Source organism: Ascaphus truei, chromosome 1 (assembly GCF_040206685.1).
Source record: "Ascaphus truei isolate aAscTru1 chromosome 1, aAscTru1.hap1, whole genome shotgun sequence".
NCBI classification, from domain to species: Eukaryota; Metazoa; Chordata; class Amphibia; order Anura; family Ascaphidae; genus Ascaphus; species Ascaphus truei.
The window spans coordinates 173,091,121-173,106,148 of NC_134483.1; the positions used below are offsets into that span (position 1 = coordinate 173,091,121).

Sequence of the window (15,028 nt, forward strand, 5' to 3'; positions counted from 1 at the left end):
TCCCAAATATCTTCCCAGTCCTCTCTTGTTATTTCAGTCTGGAAGTCCAGAGCCCACTGATCCATATAGTTATGGTCTGGGGTATCCTTTTGAGGGGTTAACCCCTGGTTGTCAAGGGGAGACTCCTGGAGTGGGTAGGACCTCATGGCCAGAACAGCGGGGAGCAGGCAAGGATTTTTGGGGTCACAAGCAGGGTTCTGTGGCAGGCAGCAAGCAGGATCGACAGGGTCACAAGCAAGGTTCGGTGGCAGGCAGCAAGCTGGATCGTCGTGGTCAAAGGCAGGGTTAGCAACAGGAAGGCAGGAGCAGGACAGGGGAGCAGGAACTGAGACTAGGGAGCAGGAACAGAACTATGACTTGCTAGCAGGAAACAGACTGAGGCAATCTTGTTAAATAGCAAGGGCATTTAATATGAACAAGATTCAAAACAGGAACAAGCAGAAATGGATCAGGGCAGAGGGAGTCTGGACATAAAACAAAGGCAAGGGGGGAACAGGAAACTATAAGGACAGAGGACAGAAGCAACAAAAGGAGACAGACAGACAGAGAAACCCCAGAGCAGATGGAAACCCGGTGGACAGAGAAAGGAACTATGGCTAGGAGCAGGATGTCTCGGATACCCTGACACTGGTAGAGAGATGAGTATTTTTGGTATTTTTTGTTTTGCACAAATCTTTGAATTGTGTGTATCTGGGGAATTCCTCCCCATAAAAACTCTGCTGAACAAAATGTCGGACCTGCATATATTTGAACATCTCAGTTGGGGGTAGTCCATATTTTCTAGTCAATTCTTCAAAAGACATCAGCTTGTCTTTTTCTAATTGATCTCCCATCTCTAGGATCCCTCTCTGTCTCTAGGATTCAAAACCTTGATCCTGGAATCCTGGCAGGAACCCTGGGTTACCAAACAGGGGAATAAGTCTCGATGGGGTTGTCATAACTTTATATTTCTTTTTTGCTAGCTGCCAAATTTGTAGGGAGAATCCGATTACGATCGAGTCTAAGTGACTCCCAGTATCAACCCCGGGGCTCGGCCATAGCAAAGAAGGCAGACCGGGCTTTTTAGCGAGCACTCGAAATCTACCCAAGCATAAGACCCTCTCAGGGAGTGCCAGCAGACCATCTGTCTCAAATGAGATACTATATAATATTTTAACATATTTGGTACCGCCATACCACCCACTTCCTTAGACTCCAACATAATTGGTCTGTCTTCTCTTGGTTGTTTATGATTCCAGATAAATTGCCCAAGCACGCTGCCTAGGGGTTACACTTGATTCCTCTCTCTCATTCTCCTCTCATATTCAAAACGTTTCTAAAACTTGTCGCTTTTTCCTCCGCAATATCACAAAGATACGCCCTTTCCTCTGTTACTCAACTGCTAAAACTCTGACTCAGGCCCTCATTCTCTCACGTCTCGATTACTGTAACCTCCTGCTGTCCGGCCTTCCTACCTCTCACCCGTCTCCCCTACAATCTATCCTAAACGCTGCTGCCAGAATCACTCTACTCTTTCCTAAATCTGTCTCCGCATCTCCCCTCCTGAAATCCCTCTCCTGGCTTCCGATTAAATCACGTATCTCACACTCAATTCTCCTGCTCACTTTTAAAGCTTTACATTCTTCTGCCCCTCCTTACATCTCAGCCCTAATTTCTCGCTATGCACCATCCCGACTCTTGCGTTCTTCTCAAGGATGTCTTCTTTCTGCCCCCGTTGTATCTAAAGCTCTCTCCCGCCTTAAACCTTTCTCACTTTCTGCCCCACACCTCTGGAATGCCCTTCCCCTCAATACCCGACTAGCCCCCTCGCTATCCACCTTTAAGACTCACCTGAAGACACATATGCTTAAAGAAGCATATGAGTAGCACTGGATAATCATGGACACATGACACATAAAGCTTGGCCCCTGCAGACGCACTTACTAGTATTCCCTCCTACTGTCTCTGTACGTTCTCCCTACCTACCAATTAGATTGTAAGCTCCTCGGAGCAGGGACTTACTTTTAATGTTACTTTTACAGTATGTCTGAAGCACTTATTCCCATGATCTGTTATTTATATTATTTGTTATTTATATGATATGTATTACTACTGTGAAGCGCTACTGCACCGACACACTTTATTCGAGCAAATACCCAGTATGTACCTGGCAGATACCTGGAATGCGCCGCTCCTCACCTCTGACAAGCCCCGTTGCGTTTGCCTTCCCAGCCTGGGTTCATGCCTGGCTGACGGGCGGCTGATCTGTTAAATGATAATGATTAGGATTTAATAGGCTGCAATGCTTCGCGTGTCTACCAGATGGCATAAATTCATGAATTGTAATGCAGTATATATATATATATACTGTGCAGTATTGCAGCCAGCGGGAATAAAATGCTTCAATCCCTGCCTGGAAAATAACCCAATGCACTCGGGCAGAAAACAGTCACAAACCTCAATACACCCGGGTATACCCGAATTCGTGGGACTAGCCGAGCTCGAATAAAGTGTGTCGCCAGTGTATGTACATTTATGGCGCTATATAAATAAAGACATACAATACAATACAATACAACTCGATTTTGAATCTCTTTTATAGTTGTATGCGGAACAGATATTGGTAATGTCTGGAAATAGTACAGAAGTCTAGGGAGGATATTCATCTTAACCGCAGTAATACATCATAACCAGGAGATACAATGGGAATTGCTGACTTGAAGATCCTTTCTTATTTTAGAAAAAAGCTTGGGGTAATTATATTTATATAGTGAATTGTAGTCTCTAGTGAGATGAATCCCCAGATATTTTAAATGGGTCTATTTTCCACTTGTAGTCAAAGTGGCCTTTGAGAATCTCGACCTCCCTTTCCGATAGCGTTAGATTTAATGCTTCATACTTTCCTACATTGACTTTATACCCTGATAGATCTCTGAATCCACGGCGGGTGGATTGTAAATTCGGGATGGACTCCCGAGGGTTAGAAATGGTAAGAATTATATCATCTGCAAAAAGTGATATTTTATAGCACTCATCTTTTATTTGAATCACTTGTATTTTTGGAGAGGTTCTGATTGTTGCCGGAAGAGCCTCGATTGTCAAGGCAAAAAGAAGAGGAGAAAGGGGGCACCCCTGTCTAGTTCCATTCATAATTGTTATTAGGTTCCTCTCCCCTCTTGGGATTTTCAGAGTGTCTGTCGGTGTCTGGTAAAGGGCACAGACCCCCTGAAAAAAAAAACGAGAACCCAAATGCCTCTAGCGTTTTATCTAGAAAATCCCATCTTATCCTATCAAACGCTTTCTCCGCATCTAGACTCAACAACACTGCATTCACTTTGGATTTGTGGATCTGTTCAATCACATTGACAAATTTCCTTGTATTGTCTAATGCCTGGCATTTGCTCACAAAACCCACTTGTCATAATGGATTAACATAGTAAATATTGGGTTCAACCTGTTAGCCAGTATTTGACTATAAATGTTCAAGTCCGTATTAAGCTGTGAGATTGGCCTCTAGCTGCCACAACATAAAGGGTCCTTACCCTCTTTAGGGATCACCACTATCTTGACTTTCGACATCTGTGAGGAGATTTGTTTTCCACTAAGAAAATCGTTAAATAAATCTAGTAAACATGGTCCTAGGATTCCTATAAAATTTTTATAATACAAATTTGAGAAACAATGTGGGCGATGGGCCTTTGATGGCTTAAATAAGAAAAGCACCCTTGTTAGCTCTATCTGAGTTATTTTTGCGTTTACAATGTTATGATCTTCCTCTGTCAATTTCGGAAGGCTGCATTCTCTAAAATAATCCTCTAACTGGGACAAGTCTGTGATCTTAGAATTTGGGGATGAGTTATCTAGGTTATAGAGGTCCGTATAGAATTTAGCAAATTCCTCTTAAAGGGATTGAATATCACTTCTCCTACTTTCATTCTAATGGCAGTGACCAAAGTTCTCAACCTAATCCCTCCTAGTTTATTTGCCAGCAGATGGTCAGCCTTATCTCTTTTATCAAAATACATCTGTTTAGTCCACTTCAGGGCCTTCTCTACCTCTTAATTGTAAACTCTTGAGTTCTACTCTTGCCTGATTTAGGATTTTATAGATTTTCTTTGATGGATTTCTTGTGTGTGTTCTAACTGTACTATTTATTCCGTAAATTTTTTTTGTTTCTCTATTTTTATCCTCTTTCTATACGTTGCTATTGAAATGAGCTGTCCTCTAATCGTGGCGTTATGTGCCTCCCATACTACTGCTGTTGATTCTACAGACCCATTATTAATATGGAAGTCATTTTTAAGCGACTCCAATTTGAGTACTAATCTCTTGGTAGTTTAATAGTGAGTCGTTGATCCTCCGATGGAATGATTGTGTCCTAATAAATGGGAGATTGAACAAGATCGCCATGGGGGCGTGGTCTGACCACGTAATAGGCCCTACATCTGAATGGACCAATACTTCCAAGATACTTGGTGATACAAATATAAATCAATTCTCGAGTACGAATCATGTGGAGGCGAGTAAAAAAAAGTGTCTCTCTGTCATTCATGTGTGCCACACCAGGCATCCCATAGTCCAAATTCTTTTAGTAGCAGTCTAAATTTATTTGCTACAATGTAGGTCATTACAGAGTGTGGATGTTCTGAGTGAGTGGACTTGTCCATGTCTGGATCTGGTACCATATTAAAATCATCTCCCAGGATCAGAGGCTGATCTCTACTTTCCCCTATCGATTTCAGTTTTTCCCTTAAAAAATCAATTTGACCCTCATTGGGAGCGTAAATATTTACTAGCGTAATCTGTTGGCCTGAGAGGAGCCCGTGGACCACCAGTGACCTCCCTCCTTTATCCCTCTTAACTTCCAGTGGCTGGAACGGAATGCCCTGTTTTATCAGTATCGCAACACCCCTTTTTTTACTGGTAAAAGACTAGTAGAATGCTATAGGGTAAATCCCACTGAAAATATTCGGGGGCTCCTGAGTGTCAAAATGTGTCTCTTGTAAAAAGACAGTATTTACTTTCAGATTCCTAAATTATTTCAGGACTAATCTGCGCTTACCATTGCTATTAAGGCCTTTACCAGTCATGGATACTAACTTCAATGGCGCTTGTCTAGCCATTCACAATGTCGTGTCTCTCTCTCTCATGTGAAAGTTGTGACCAGAAAAAAATGTGATGGTTGTGGGGAACATGTGGGAGTAGTGAAAAAAGTATCCTATGAAGAGGGTGTAATAAAAACGATTTATTCTCAAAGGAGAAACACAAGTGTGGGTTTGAGAATAAATGGTTTTTATTACACCCTCTTCACTTATTTTTCCTCGGGGTGCGGCGCTTTTTTTTTGCCTCCTTGCCATTTTTTTCTTTTAACAGGTGGGAGTAGGAAAAAAAATAAAGGAATTTTCCCTGTCCAGGAACTTGGATACTAACCAAAGAAAAAACACCAAAAACTAAAATTAAACTACAAAGAAAGATGAGTGTAACCAGCCATTTATCAATAATTTACGGCCAGGCCCTACATGGCCTGGCCTGGCGGGCTTATGGCCCTACTGGGGGCGACTAGACATCGGGCATGCAGGGCTTCTTCGTACCCCACACACCCCACCTTCCTCTATTCTCAGTCCCTTGATCGCACCTGCATCCTAACCAAAGCCAGTGCTCACAAACAGTACGATCATCGTTTTTATTCCATCGATCAGCAGACCAGCTTGCAAGATATAGATGGTCAACTCTAAGACTCTGATGAAACAGTACCTACAAAGGTTATAAGGTAGCGGTGCGCAAAGTGGGGGGCAAAGCCCCTGCACGCTTCCCGAATACATTTCAATTAATGCCGGGGGGAGCTGCAGGGCCTCTGTAAACTTCTACTAACCTTGTTTCAGAAGCTCCTGGTCACGCGTCGCCATTGCAACGTGACGTCAGGACGTCCGAAGCAAGGTACAGTAAGAAGGGGGGGTGCGAGGAGAGGAGGACAGACGGCAGGGGGGTGCAGGGAAAAAAGATTGCGCTCCCCTGTTGTAAGGAATAAAAAAAAGGGAAAAATAAGGGGAAGAGAAAACAGAGGTGGAGCAAGCAGTTATAGGACCGGTGCAGGCTTCTCACAGTCATCGTATGTAGATGGATCGAAGATTGGAGAAAACAGCTGTGGATTCCAGTTTAATTTTACAAAGTTCTAGAGAACCACAGGAGAGTGATTCGACAAGAGTCTCTCAAAGGCACAGACGTACTTGGGTCTTTTATCTCCGGACAACTGCACCCTCAGCCGATCGACCGTCATCTGTGTCGTCATCCCAAGGTCTTTGTCTTTAGTTCACTCCATCCCTGGGTGTCAGACCCAATGCTGAAAAGAAAGATGCTGATTCTTTGGGGTACTGGATCAAGATCTGTTGCCATCGTGGTCGACTACAAGGCGGAATGAAAAGGCATATCGGTAGCAAATACCCTTATCATGAATTACCGCTGTTACTGATCGCAGCCCTCTCCTCCTCTCAATTGTCATCCTGGACAGGTCCTGGAAGATCTGGTTGGAGCTGTTTTCAAATTCAATTGAGCTTTTGTTTCTGCATCCTTTTTTAATCCTTTTCTTGGTTGCATATTGGTGAAGCCTTAGGACCACATCTCTGCTTCTTTTGGGGTCATCAAATCTCGGTCCCAAGGCTCTGTGAGCTCTATCCATCATAAGATCACCATCTTATAGCTGGGGGTCAATTGACGTAAACAGTCTTTTAAGATAAGGCTGGAGGGCTTCCGCGGACACTGACTCGGGCACATACCGGATTCGTAAATTCTGCCTTCGCTCCCTGTTCTCCATATCGCCCATTCCATCCCTCATAGCTCTTATCATCATTGAGACGCAGGACCTCATCATCAGTATTTACCTGATTTTGTAGGGAAATGTCCATCTTATTTTAACGCTCCTTAGTTCTTTTAGCTAGTACAGAGACTTCTGTTTTAAATTCCCTTACAGCTCTATCCAGAGCTGACTGAAAACTTGCTTGCATTTCTTTAAGCATGTTCTGGAGGTCCTGTTTAGTAATCACTGTGTCTCTCTGTCATAGTCAGATCTCTGTCAGAAGCAGCTCTCCCCACTGCCTCCTCACCGGCTGTGGCCCTCTCTACCTGATTTCTTAACGTTGCCTTCCTGTTAGGGATATCCCTCTCAAAATCCGTAACTTGCCTCTCTCCTTTGTTGTTGTCTGCAGGTGCGCGCTCCTGTGCGCCCAGCTCAGTGACGCCATCTTTGTTTTTCTTCTTCTCTGGTGCCACTTGCTGTCCATGGCTGAAGTGGGAGAGATTTTGGGTCCCTGGCCTCGGCACCTTCCTGAAGGACATCTCCACTAGTTCCCCGGCTTAACAGATGTCCTGCGGGACTTAATGGATTTTAGGTAATTTTCTCGGCGGGGTGCACAGAGCTTCCCTAGCCTGCGTGCACCCGCATTGACGTCACGCGCACGCCCCTCTTTAATATAAATTTTAATACTAGTGTAGATGAGCAAGGGGTCTCCAGGGGAGAACTGTGTTGAATTAAAATCCGGGGACCCCTATTTGCCGAGATACAGGCCCTGTTATGGGGTGCCGGTATCTTCTATGCATTTTATTCCCACGGTCACGTGACGCGAGACAGTTAAATGCAAAGGAGATACCTGAGATCCCGGACCTCAAATAAACGCGGTTCTGCTCAGGAGATCTATAATTTTATTGATATATTAAAACAGCTTCATTACCTTAGCGCCCAGCCGCTAAGGCAATAAAGGGGTTAAACCTCAATAGCCTGTTTCTTGGGGCAGAGGGGCTGGATGAAGGGGGTAGTAGTCCCAGGGTGGGTGCTTAGGCCTGCCTGGAAATTTACAGGAGGAGTTAACCCCTTCACTAACATAGCGGTGGGTACCATATGGTAATAAAGGGGTTAACCAGTCCTGCTACCACCTGGAAGGCCTAAACATCCATCATTGGGGCTACTACCCCCTTCACCCAATCCCTCTACCCCAAGAAACAAAAATAAACACAACTACCCTACTGCTCCCCTCCTCTACCCCCAACAACCCCACCAAACACATACAGTACAGTAATGGGAAAAAATTACTATTATCCTGATATGGATAATTGTGCATTTGCTCATTATAAAATCAAACTTTAGCTAGCAATCAATAATAAAGTAAATAAAACGTTCAACTTACGGGGTAGCGGAGGACGGGGGTTAACCCCTTAATTACTATAGCAGTTATTAACTGCTAAGGTGATTAAGGGGTTAGGGGCCATTAGATTGTATTTTTTCTTGTATTCTTGCTGACATTGGACCTGGAGTATGCTGACGAGGACGCCCTTCATGATGGCAGGGGTAAGTTGAACGTTTTATTTACTTTATTAATGCTGGCTGGCTAATGTTTGATTTTATAATAGGCAAATGCACTGTTATCCATATCTGGATAATGGTAATTTTGCCCATTACAGTACTGTATGTGTTTGGGGGGAGGGTGTGGGGGTAGAGGAGGTGGGTAGTAGGGTTGTTGTGTTTTAAACTATTTATTGTGGGTAGCGAGGATAGGTGAAGGTGGCATTAGGCCCTTGTGTGTGTGTGTGGGGGGGGTTAACCCATTCATTATCTTAGCACTAATAACCGCTATGGTAATGAAGGGGTTAACCCCCCAGCAAGGCCTAATCACCCACAAGGGCCAAATACCACCTTCCCCCACCCCAGCTACCCACAATAAACATGGTACTGGTAGTTAACCCCTTCATTGCCTTAGAGGTTAGCCGCTAAGGTAATGAAGTTGATTGTAAATGCATTTTTATTGCATGGGATTCATGGGATTCATGCCAGGGGCCTCCGGTGCTGATATTAATGGGTATCAGCTCCGGAGACTCCTGGCATGAAACTGATGCAGGAAAAATGCAGTCCTCTCTCGCCGTCTCTCATCAGCTTCTCTCCAGCCTCACGCTAACTTTTCCTGGCCTGAGGATTTTGGGAGAAACTCGCCATTCTAGAGCCGCGTTTAGCCTCTAAGCTAATCGAGGCAACTAGAATTGCACAAGTTTTAGAACCTGCCGATATGTGGCTTAGTGCCGCTCAGCTGGCGATATTTTTTTGACGGCTGAAAATTCGGGCGATTCATGCCTTTATCGCCCACTTATCGAGGCTTGCTGAATAGCAGTAGGAATTTTGGCTGGTAAGTGGCTTATCGAGTCTTATAGAATAGGCACCTTAATGAGAGGAAAGAAAGAAAAAATGATCGATATCAGCGCTGCTCCTTGGGATGACAGACTCACCAGGTAGGTAATAAAATCAATTTATTAAATCTACATAAAACAGATACTAGAACAAAACAAAAAAGACCTCCTCCCACATGTTTCGGGCGAGTTCGCCCTTTCGACTCCTTGAACTCGCCCGAAACATGAGGGAGGAGGTCTTTTTTGTTTTGTTCTAGTATCTGTTTTATGTAGATTTAATAAATTGATTTTATTACCTACCTGGTGAGTCTGTCATCCCAAGGAGCAGCGCTGATATCGATCATTTTTTCCTTTGTTACTTCTGGATCGTGGTCGCGCAGGAAGTGCGTCATTACCCTTTCATGTATCACAAGACTAGGAGACACAGAGGGGACGGACTCTCGTGAGCGGTGTGAGCTCCATCCGTGAGCTGCTGCAATTGCGGCCGCTGGCCCCACATGGGAAGCGGGTCTGCAAGTGGCCCTTACCCCGCATCTTCAAAAGGTCTTTTTTCCTGCTCCGCATTTATATCTTATTTGGCTACTAGCTGTGGGGGTCAACCTTGAGTGGACAGACGGTTCCTTTGGATACCTTAATGAGACAACTGAAAATACCAGTTTCAATATGCTAAAAACCTGTCCTATTTGCCACAAGTTGAATAAACCAGTTAAAAGTTCCTGGCACCCAATTTCTTTCTCCCTACTCCTTGCCAAGAGCCAGCACGGATCCATGAGCAATCCTGAGAAGAACCAACGTAAATGCACAGCACCCATACACCTTTCAGGCAGAATTCCTATTTAAAGAGACTGTAAAAGAATCTGAGACTGTCATCTGTTCTATTCCTGACTGTACAGTACACCCTATCCTTCATGCCCGGGGGGTGGATAGGAGTGTTACATGTATATAAAAATAAAGAATACTTAGCCCATTTGCAATCGCGTCACCACCAGATTGGCCCACAATGCATTGAGGAGCAACGCTTATCAATTGAAACGGTGTTTAAACGCTTGTATTTTCAAGTCAAAATATAATCTAGAACATATTGTTAAGTCTGTACACTAGACAACTGGTCTTTAAATGTGACCCGTGACTCCTTGTGTCACGGGAGTCAGTGTTCTTCCGATTCATGTCACCAGGTGGCACAGCTGATATGTTGAACCAGAAGAAATCCAACATGACAATCCTGGGGAAAGTCTATTCTGACTAGAGTCAATGTATAAAAAGGCAACTGTAACATATTTTCTTAACTGGTTAAAAGAGTAATCTGTGATGCATTTGTTCTTTGTTTGATCAGTATCTGCTAGCAAGCTGAATAACCAAAGTGAGCTCTGGGGGCACCACCCTGTCTCAATTTCTATTGGTGACAGTGGTGGATATATTGACTTTTTTACTGGAAAATTATTATCCTGTGCTATCTTGACAGCAGACCCCTGCTCTGCTTTGGGAGGGAAAAATACGGGGAAATGCTGCTTTAAATCTTTGTAGATTTCAAATGGCTAGTTACTCATAAATGGAAACATTCATCTAAACTCCTATTCATTTAAAGCTGCAGTTCAGTCTTTTTTTAATGTACAGGTTATTAAGGTTTTATATTAGTGTTACGTACCCTTGAGATGTGGTCTGCCATGTAGTGGCTCAAGGACTTACAACACTTTGGCCAAAATGTTAAACTAAAAGACCATTTTATTCAAAAGATATCTATACATATATATTTAGGCACTGTACCGTGTATAAGTTTCACTGGATGTGCACTGAGCTCTGTCTGTGTTTCATGTTCTGTCTCTGGTTTTAAATCTATATTGCCATGCTCAGTAGCACTCCTCTGTGACACTTATATGCTTATATATATATATATGTTGTGGTTATTTTGGGGGTTCAATATGAGCTTGTAGGTGTCCTGTATGTTTTACCATTGAGTTTTTCTCAGTAGTAGTTTTGTTTTATTGTTATTTTCCACACTGATTGTGAACTGCACTTGAAAAGTTTAACCTTATCTGGAAACCCCTTGTTACTATACATAGGGTTGCCAGGTTGCTTCTCCAAAAATAATGGACACCATGGTGAAAGGTGCAACGTGTTCGAGAAAGGTGCAACGTGTTCGAGACACATATATACACACACACCTCTCTCACCTCTCTCCAGTCCATGCTGTTTCCTCCTCTCCTTGGCCCCACCCCCAGGCTCCCGACACCTCTTCCTGATTGACTGCTGCTGGATAATGGAGCCGATCAGGATGGAGAAAGCTGCCCAGACCCTAAGCAACAGCCCTGCTCTCTCCCTGCTTGGAGAAATCCTGTGCCCTCACAAGCCGGTCAGGTCACTATGTCCAGAGATGTAATACTGGTATACACATACATGTCCACTATTACCTCTCATTTTTTACTGGACAGAGCATCCAAATACGGGACAGTCCGATTCAATACTGAACACCTAAAACCTTAAATACAGTGGTCAGTAAGAAGGATTTTCTTGGTGGTTTGCAAGTACAGAATGCACACAAAATGCAACATTACTGGAATATCACTATGAAATTGACTGGGCAATCACATGCACAGTTTAAAGCAGCAGGTGGCACTAATCACCAGTGTGTTTGCATTTATTTGCATCCCCCCCTCTTTTTTTCCTTTCCCAACCTTTTTTATTTTTATATAGTCCCCTTTCCCCGTGTCTAGGGTGACTACGTGTGGTGCGCTTTACCTGATCCTCTGAACTGAGATATCGGCGTTCTGATCCCAGTGCATACTCACCATCGTGGATGCTGGGGGTTGCAGACTCTCCATGATCCTCTGCCTCTTCACTTCCTCGGTGCACGATGATTTTTTCAGCACCTTAAGGATGTGTTCTTTCCATGCCCTGAATCCTTCCTCCTCCATGGGTATGGGTGTTACCCCAGAGAAAAACTTGCGCTTTCTATATTTCTGAGACTGGGAAGACATGGTTAGGGCTTCTACTAGTTGGGGTAGAGTTACTCCCAAGTCGGAGCCACCAGTTGACAGGCGACTGTGGCATGCTGGTTCTTCGCTAGGAGCTTGCGCCGGCCTACTCTCCTACTGGCGGGGGATCGGTTTCTCTTGTATGGCACTCGGAGTAAAGGTTACTTGGGGTATGGGTAATTGAACCTTGGTTATGGTACTTGAGGCCTGGGCTGTGGTCAGCCACTCCATGGGGATATAGGAAGCGGTGGGGGCTTCAGCTTGATAGGGGACCGCTGAGGAGGGTCCCGGGGTGGACGCTGCCAGGGGAGTTGGGACCCAGGGTATATGAGTGGGCAACTTTCGTGCAGGGCTTCTGGTACATTTAGGACCTGAGGAGCATCTTTCATTCATATTTCTTGGCCCCGCGGTCAGTATTATGGCACTCCAATTAAATGTAGGTCATATTTTCGTCCTCTAATTCATGCATTAGCTAGACCAGGGAGTCATTTTATATGATCCCGGACTTCCCAGTGGGGCGTGAGGATGGAAACATTTCCACCACGACCACGTGGCGGGGAGGTTCCTGGACTGCCAAGGCCCAGGCGTGGACCTCTTGCTGAGAGAGCACAAACATGGTGTTGGATTTTGTTTTTTTAATTTAGCTGCTGATTCGGGCACCCCAGGTCTGAATCTCAGCAGTGCCTCCAAATGTAGCCCCCTTTCCCCTGTGTCTAGGGTGACTATGTGTAGTGCGCTTTACCTGATAGGCTCACAGGAGGCTTGATCCTCCACCAGAGGGAGCCTGGAGTGTACATGATTCATCCGATGACCGCACCTCCACCTGGGAAGGATCTTAGCACGTCTGGATACCCCTCACAGGACCGAATATAATGAACACACACTTGTATATAGTAACAGGTTTACTGAACATAGCTATGCTATAACACAATAAGATATTATGCTGACCTCGCATGGCCGTACCCTCACAATGACCCACTGTATAATCACCACCCTATACACTTTGGTGCAGTTCCCACAAAGTACAGGGGTGCCCTGGGCACTTAACCACCCTGGTGTCCACAGGAGCCAACCCACCCCAAAGTGTGCCGTAGTGCTACCCACAGGAAGTGTGTGTTATAGTTGGTGCACTTGTTACAATGTGATACCTGTGTCCGCCTCTACGAGGGGTGGACTCCCGCTGAAGTGTCCCACCGTTAAGAGAGTCTCTGTATCACTGGCGGTGATCCAGACCACAGGCCGCAATTTCTGTGCGACGTCTCAGCTGAGTCCCTTACTCTATAATACTAAAGGTGGCAATGTCCCTGTCTACGGGCCTGTCCCTGCAGCACCCACAAGCTTATGGGGAATCAGGGCCTACCTTGGGCCTAAGGGGACAAACAAGACCTAGTCCAGGGGTGCACAGCTCCCTGGACACTACCTATTCCTTCTCAGCTGCCCTTCAGACTGGTGTGGTGTGCAGAGCGCGTCATATGTATCTCTTTGGTGCAGGGAATCCTGGCAAACCTATTGGCTCTCTAGCAGCATGTGATCTCAGCCCTAGAGGCTGCTTTGAATTGTAGTTCTCCTGCGAAGCTATACCTAACATGGCCTCCGCTACTTAGAAGCCTTTGCGCATGCACGCCTACTTGTAATGGCTGCCGCAACTTGGAGCACTCTCCGCATGCGCAAGTGTCACAACGCACATGCGTGACTTTGGTAAGATGGCAGCGCCCTGCGAAGGGAGCTGCTGCGGACCTCCGGCGACCCACTCGCCAGCTACCTTGCCGCAGCACTCCTGGAGGTAAGGGGGAAACCCAGAGGGGGACCTGGCTATATTTAAAATCTGTTTCAGGAGATATGTGGTTGCAATATTAAGTGTCCAGGAGGTTGAAATGAAGCTCTCCCCACAATTAGGACATACTAATGCCAACATTACAGGAGTTAAACTCACAGCAGAGGTTCTCAACTCCAGTCCTCAAGACTCCCCCAACATGTCAGGTTTTAAAGATATCCCAGCTTCAGCACATGTGGCTCAATAAGTGGCTCAGTCTTTGCCGGATTTTGACAGTTTTGCCCATCTCTACTTATTAGTCAAGCATAATGTTGGTTATTCTTATGCATTAACTGTCTTTCTATTTCTTTTTCTAACCATACATAGTTTAAGCATTATACATATTTTACTCTTTTGTGATATTGTCTTTTTTTTTGCCTAATATGGGTTGTGTTCTTACAATGTAATTGATTGATTCATAATTAACAACTAAATGTAAATGTGGGATATAGACTTTGCAAAGCGATCAACTATTTAATCTTTGAGATGTGTAAGATTGTGATGCAAAACTAAGTTCAATACAAGCATCACAGCATATTTCATCCCCTATTTATATATAGCAGAGTAGACTATATATAGTTATTCCAGAATCATGTTGCAGGGTCTTTTGTCCCAGATTAAGGGAGGAAACCTTGGGTTTGTTGAACTGGGTTTTTATTACTGCACAGTAGTAATTAAACAATAGGCCCACGATCCCTTTAATGAAAAAAAATCATAAAATAAACACCTACTCCTCTTTGGAGACTGACTAAACATTACTCCGGCCCTTTCTAACTGGTTGCCGGCAGTTAAGCTGGTTATCAGCCCAAAAACCCACAGTCAGGTTTACAGATATATCAAAAGTCCTTATCTGTTTTGTCGGGGGGGGGGGGGGGAATGCTCGGCCGCACGAGAGTCCAGGAAATCCCTTTACAGCTCCAATGTCCTGAACAGGACAGCCCTGCTTCCACAGCAGTCCTAGGGGACTGCGCCAGCCAGCTCCTCCTGACTGGAGAGAAGTCTCTCGCTCCCCCTTCTCTAGGGAAAGCAATCTCTCTGTTTGCAGGCCAGCTCCTGTCTTTTGAACTGCTGCTGATATAGGAGTCCAGCCTGCTTA

The 15,028-nt window shown here is 44.8% G+C and overlaps 1 protein-coding gene across 2 annotated transcripts in view; it reads left to right on the plus strand.

Moving 5' to 3' along the window:
• PCSK5 (proprotein convertase subtilisin/kexin type 5) overlaps window positions 1–15,028 on the plus strand; it is a 470,036-nt gene that overhangs the window by 188,814 nt on the left and 266,194 nt on the right. The gene's annotated exons all lie outside the window — the stretch shown is intronic.